This window comes from Lampris incognitus, chromosome 4 (genome assembly GCF_029633865.1).
Source record: "Lampris incognitus isolate fLamInc1 chromosome 4, fLamInc1.hap2, whole genome shotgun sequence".
Taxonomy (NCBI): Eukaryota; Metazoa; Chordata; class Actinopteri; order Lampriformes; family Lampridae; genus Lampris; species Lampris incognitus.
Genome location: NC_079214.1, coordinates 65,768,229 through 65,776,117, shown reverse-complemented (window position 1 = coordinate 65,776,117; position 7,889 = coordinate 65,768,229).

The following is a 7,889-nucleotide window of genomic DNA, read 5'->3' as shown; positions in this document are numbered from 1 at the left end:
AAGTACAGAGCATTATACCATGGTACAGAATAGCATTAAGTATAGAGCATTATAACAGTGTACAGAATACTATTAAATAAAGAGTACTATACCAGTTTACAGAATACTATTGAGTACAGCGCATTATACCAGGGTACAGAATACTATTAAGTACAAGGTATTATACCAGGCTACAGAATACTATTAATTAAAGAGCATTTTACCAGTGTATAGAATACTATTAAGTACAGAGCATTATACCAGGGTATGTTACGCTATTAAGTACAGAGCATTATACCTGGGTGTAGAATGCTATTAAGTACAGAGCATTATACCAGGGTACAGAATACTATTAAGTAAAGCGCATTATACCACGGTACAGAATACTATTAAGTAAAGCGCATTATACCAGGGTATAGAATACTATTAAGTACAGAGCATTATACCAGGGTACAGAATACTATTAAGTAAAGCGCATTATACCAGGGTACAGAATACTATTAGGTAAAGAGCATTATACCAGGGTACAGAATACTATTAAGTTCAAGGTATTATACCTGGGTACAGAATACTATTAAGTACAGAGCATTATATCAGGGTACAGAATACTATTAAGTTCAAGGTATTATACCTGGGTACAGAATACTATTAAGTACAGAGCATTATACCAGGGTACAGAATACTATTAAGTACAGAGCATTATACCAGTGTATATAATGCTATTAAGTACAGAGCATTATACCAGGGTACAGAATACTATTAAGTTCAAGGTATTATACCTGGGTACAGAATACTATTAAGTACAGAGCATTATATCAGGGTACAGAATACTATTAAGTTCAAGGTATTATACCTGGGTACAGAATACTGTAAAGTACAGAGCATTATACCAGGGTACAGAATACTATTAAGTACAGAGCATTATACCAGTGTATAGAATGCTATTAAGTACAGAGCATTATACCAGGTTACACAATACTATTAAGTACAAGGTATTATACCATGCTACAGAACACTATTAATTAAAGAGCATTTTACCAGGGTATAGAATGCTATTAAATACAGAGCATTATACCATAGTACATAATACTATTAAGTAAAGAGCATTATACCAGGGTATAGAATGCTTATAAGTACAGAGCATTATACCAGGGTACTGAATACTATTAAGTACAGAGCATTATACCATGGTACAGAATAGCATTAAGTATAGAGCATTATACCAGTGTACAGAATACTATTAAATAAAGAGTACTATACCAGTTTACAGAATACTATTGAGTACAGCGCATTATACCAGGGTACAGAATACTATTAAGTACAAGGTATTATACCAGGCTACAGAATACTATTAATTAAAGAGCATTTTACCAGTGTATAGAATACTATTAAGTACAGAGCATTATACCAGGGTATGTTACGCTATTAAGTACAGAGCATTATACCTGGGTGTAGAATGCTATTAAGTACAGAGCATTATACCAGGGTACAGAATACTATTAAGTAAAGCGCATTATACCACGGTACAGAATACTATTAAGTAAAGCGCATTATACCAGGGTATAGAATACTATTAAGTACAGAGCATTATACCAGGGTACAGAATACTATTAAGTAAAGCGCATTATACCAGGGTACAGAATACTATTAAGTTCAAGGTATTATACCTGGGTACAGAATACTTATAAGTACAGAGCATTATACCAGGGTACAGAATACTATTAAGTACAGAGCATTATACCAGTGTATAGAATGCTATTAAGTACAGAGCATTATACCAGGTTACAGAATACTATTAAGTACAAGGTATTATACCAGGCTACAGAATACTATTAATTAAAGAGCATTTTACCAGGGTATAGAATGCTATTAAATACAGAGCATTATACCATAGTACATAATACTATTAAGTAATGAGCATTATACCAGGGTATAGAATGCTTATAAGTACATAGCATTATACCAGGGTACAGAATACTATGAAGTACAGAGCATTATACCATGGTACAGAATAGCATTAAGTATAGAGCATTATACCAGTGTACAGAATACTATTAAATAAAGAGTACTATACCAGTTTACAGAATACTATTGAGTACAGCGCATTATACCAGGGTACAGAATACTATTAAGTACAAGGTATTATACCAGGCTACAGAATACTATTAATTAAAGAGCATTTTACCATTGTATAGAATACTATTAAGTACAGAGCATTATACCAGGGTATGTTACGCTATTAAGTACAGAGCATTATACCTGGGTGTAGAATGCTATTAAGTACAGAGCATTATACCAGGGTACAGAATACTATTAAGTAAAGCGCATTATACCAGGGTACAGAATACTATTAGGTAAAGAGCATTATACCAGGGTACTGAATACTATTAAGTACAGAGCATTATACCATGGTACAGAATAGCATTAAGTATAGAGCATTACACCAGTGTACAGAATACTATTAAATAAAGAGTACTATACCAGTTTACAGAATACTATTGAGTACAGCGCATTATACCAGGGTACAGAATACTATTAAGTACAAGGTATTATACCAGGCTACAGAATACTATTAATTAAAGAGCATTTTACCAGTGTATAGAATACTATTAAGTACAGAGCATTATACCAGGGTATGTTACGCTATTAAGTACAGAGCATTATACCTGGGTGTAGAATGCTATTAAGTACAGAGCATTATACCAGGGTACAGAATACTATTAAGTAAAGCGCATTATACCACGGTACAGAATACTATTAAGTAAAGCGCATTATACCAGGGTATAGAATACTATTAAGTACAGAGCATTATACCAGGGTACAGAATACTATTAAGTAAAGCGCATTATACCAGGGTACAGAATACTATTAGGTAAAGAGCATTATACCAGGGTACAGAATACTATTAAGTTCAAGGTATTATACCTGGGTACAGAATACTATTAAGTACAGAGCATTATATCAGGGTACAGAATACTATTAAGTTCAAGGTATTATACCTGGGTACAGAATACTATTAAGTACAGAGCATTATACCAGGGTACAGAATACTATTAAGTACAGAGCATTATACCAGTGTATAGAATGCTATTAAGTACAGAGCATTATACCAGGGTACAGAATACTATTAAGTTCAAGGTATTATACCTGGGTACAGAATACTATTAAGTACAGAGCATTATATCAGGGTACAGAATACTATTAAGTTCAAGGTATTATACCTGGGTACAGAATACTGTAAAGTACAGAGCATTATACCAGGGTACAGAATACTATTAAGTACAGAGCATTATACCAGTGTATAGAATGCTATTAAGTACAGAGCATTACACCAGGTTACACAATACTATTAAGTACAAGGTATTATACCATGCTACAGAACACTATTAATTAAAGAGCATTTTACCAGGGTATAGAATGCTATTAAATACAGAGCATTATACCATAGTACATAATACTATTAAGTAAAGAGCATTATACCAGGGTATAGAATGCTTATAAGTACAGAGCATTATACCAGGGTACTGAATACTATTAAGTACAGAGCATTATACCATGGTACAGAATAGCATTAAGTATAGAGCATTATACCAGTGTACAGAATACTATTAAATAAAGAGTACTATACCAGTTTACAGAATACTATTGAGTACAGCGCATTATACCAGGGTACAGAATACTATTAAGTACAAGGTATTATACCAGGCTACAGAATACTATTAATTAAAGAGCATTTTACCAGTGTATAGAATACTATTAAGTACAGAGCATTATACCAGGGTATGTTACGCTATTAAGTACAGAGCATTATACCTGGGTGTAGAATGCTATTAAGTACAGAGCATTATACCAGGGTACAGAATACTATTAAGTAAAGCGCATTATACCACGGTACAGAATACTATTAAGTAAAGCGCATTATACCAAGGTATAGAATACTATTAAGTACAGAGCATTATACCAGGGTACAGAATACTATTAAGTAAAGCGCATTATACCTTGGTACAGAATACTATTAGGTAAAGAGCATTATACCAGGGTACAGAATACTATTAAGTTCAAGGTATTATACCTGGGTACAGAATACTATTAAGTACAGAGCATTATACCTGGGTGTAGAATGCTATTAAGTACAGAGCATTATACCAGGGTAAAGAATACTATTGGGTAAAGAGCATTATACCAGGGTACAGAATACTATTAAGTTCAATGTATTATACCTGGGTACAGAATACTATTAAGTACAGAGCATTATACCAGGGTACAGAATACTATTAAGTACAGAGCATTACACCAGGGTATAGAATGCTATTAAGTACAGAGCATTATACCTGGGTGTAGAATGCTATTAAGTACAGAGCATTATACCAGGGTACAGAACACTATTAAGTACAGAGCATTATACCAAGGTATAGAATACTATTAAGTACAGAGCATTATACCAGGGTACAGAATACTATTAAGTACAGAGCATTATGCCAGGGTACACAATACTATTAAGTTCAAGGTATTATACCAGGGTACAATATACTATGACGTACAGAGCGTTATTCCAGGGTATATAATGCTACTAAATACAGAGCATTATACCAGGGTACAGAATACTATTAAGAAAAGAGCATTATAACAGGGTACAGAATAACATTAAGTTCAAGGTATTATACCTGGGTACAGAATACTATTAAGTACAGAGCATTATACCAGGGTACAGAATACTATTAAGTACAGAGCATTATACCAGTGTATAGAATGCTATTAAGTACAGAGCATTATACCAGGGTACAGAATACTATTAAGTTCAAGGTATTATACCTGGGTACAGAATACTATTAAGTACAGAGCATTATATCAGGGTACAGAATACTATTAAGTGCAGAGCATTATACCAGCATTATACCAGGGTATGTAACGCTATTAAGTACAGAGCATTATACCAGGGTACACAATACTATTAAGTACAGACCATTATACCATGGTACAGAATACTTTTAAGTGTAGAGCATTATACCAGTGTACAGAATACTATTAAATACAGAGTACTATACCAGTTTACAGAATACTATTGAGTACAGAGCATTATACCAGGGTAGATAATACTATTAAGTACAGAGCATTATACCAGGGTACAGAATACTATTAAGTAAAGCGCATTATACCACGGTACAGAATACTATTAAGTAAAGCGCATTATACCAGGGTATAGAATGCTATTAAGTACAGAGCATTATACCAGGGTACAGAATACTATTAATTAAAGCGCATTATACCAGGGTATAGAATACTGTTAAGTTCAAGGTATTATACCTGGGTACAGAATACTATTAAGTACAGAGCGTTTTACCAGGGTACAGAATACTATTAAGTATAGAGCATTTTACCAGTGTATAGAATGCTATTAATTACAGAGCATTATACTAGGGTACAGAATACTATTAAGTTCAAGGTATTATACCTAGGTACAGAATACTATTAAGTACAGAGCATTATACCAGGGTACAGAATACTATTAAGTTCAAGGTATTATACCTGAGTACAGAATACTATTAAGTACAGAGCATTACACCAGGGTATAGAATGCTATTAAGTACAGAGCATTATACCTGGGTGTAGAATGCTATTAAGTACAGAGCATTATACCAGGGTACAGAATACTATTAGGTAAAGAGCATTATACCAGGGTACAGAATACTATTAAGTTCAAGGTATTATACCTGGGTACAGAATACTATTAAGTACAGAGCATTATACCAGGGTACAGAATACTATTAAGTACAGAGCATTATACCAGTGTATAGAATGCTATTAAGTACAGAGCATTATACCAGGGTACAGAATACTATTAAGTTCAAGGTATTATACCTGGGTACAGAATACTATTAAGTACAGAGCATTATATCAGGGTACAGAATACTATTAAGTTCAAGGTATTATACCTGGGTACAGAATACTATTAAGTACAGAGCATTATACCTGGGTTTAGAATGCTATTAAGTACAGAGCATTATACCAGGGTACAGAATACTATTAGGTAAAGAGCCTTATACCAGGGTACAGAATACTATTAAGTTCAAGGTATTATACCTGGGTACAGAATACTATTAAGTACAGAGCATTATACCAGGGTACAGAATACTATTAAGTACAGAGCATTATACCAGTGTATAGAATTCTATTAAGTACAGAGCATTATACCAGGTTACAGAATACTATTAAGTACAAGGTATTATACCAGGATACAGAATACTATTAATTAAAGAGCATTTTACCAGGGTATAGAATGCTATTAAATACAGAGCATTATACCATAGTACATAATACTATTAAGTAAAGAGCATTATACCAGGGTATAGAATGCTTATAAGTACAGAGCATTATACCAGGGTACAGAATACTATTAAGTACAGAGCATTATACCATGGTACAGAATATCATTAAGTATAGAGCATTATACCAGTGTACAGAATACTATTAAATAAAGAGTACTATACCAGTTTACAGAATACTATTGAGTACAGCGCATTATACCAGGGTACAGAATACTATTAAGTACAAGGTATTATACCAGGCTACAGAATACTATTAATTAAAGAGCATTTTACCAGTGTATAGAATACTATTAAGTACAGAGCATTATACCAGGGTATGTTACGCTATTAAGTACAGAGCATTATACCTGGGTGTAGAATGCTATTAAGTACAGAGCATTATACCAGGGTACAGAATACTATTAAGTAAAGCGCATTATACCACGGTACAGAATACTATTAAGTAAAGCGCATTATACCAGGGTATAGAATACTATTAAGTACAGAGCATTATACCAGGGTACAGAATACTATTAAGTAAAGCGCATTATACCAGGGTACAGAATACTATTAGGTAAAGAGCATTATACCAGGGTACAGAATACTATTAAGTAAAGCGCATTATACCAGGGTATAGAATGCTATTAAGTACAGAGCATTATACCAGGGTACAGAATACTATTAATTAAAGCGCATTATACCAGGGTATAGAATACTATTAAGTTCAAGGTATTATACCTGGGTACAGAATACTATTAAGTACAGAGCATTATACCAGGGTACAGAATACTATTAAGTACAGAGCATTATATGAGGGTACAGAATACTATTAAGTACAGAGCATTATACCAGGGTACAGAATACTATTAAGTACAGAGCATTATACCAGGGTACAGAATACTATTAAGTAAAGCGCATTATACCAGGGTACAGAATACTATTAGGTAAAGAGCATTATACCAGGGTATAGAATACTATTAGGTAAAGAGCACAATACCAGGGTATAGAATGCTATTAAGTACAGAGCATTATACCAGGGTACAGAATACTATTAATTAAAGCGCATTATACCAGGGTATAGAATACTATTAAGTTCAAGGTATTATACCTGGGTACAGAATACTATTAAGTACAGAGCGTTTTACCAGGGTACAGAATACTATTAAGTATAGAGCATTATACCAGTGTATAGAATGCTATTAATTACAGAGCATTATACTAGGGTACAGAATACTATTAAGTTCAAGGTATTATACCTAGGTACAGAATACTATTAAGTACAGAGCATTATACCAGGGTACAGAATACTATTAAGTTCAAGGTATTATACCTGAGTACAGAATACTATTAAGTACAGAGCATTACACCAGGGTATAGAATGCTATTAAGTACAGAGCATTATACCAGGGTACAGAATACTATTAGGTAAAGAGCATTATACCAGGGTACAGAATACTATTAAGTTCAAGGTATTATACCTGGGTACAGAATACTATTAAGTACAGAGCATTATACCAGGGTACAGAATACTATTAAGTACAGAGCATTATACCAGTGTATAGAATGCTATTAAGTACAGAGCATTATACCAGGGTACAGAATACT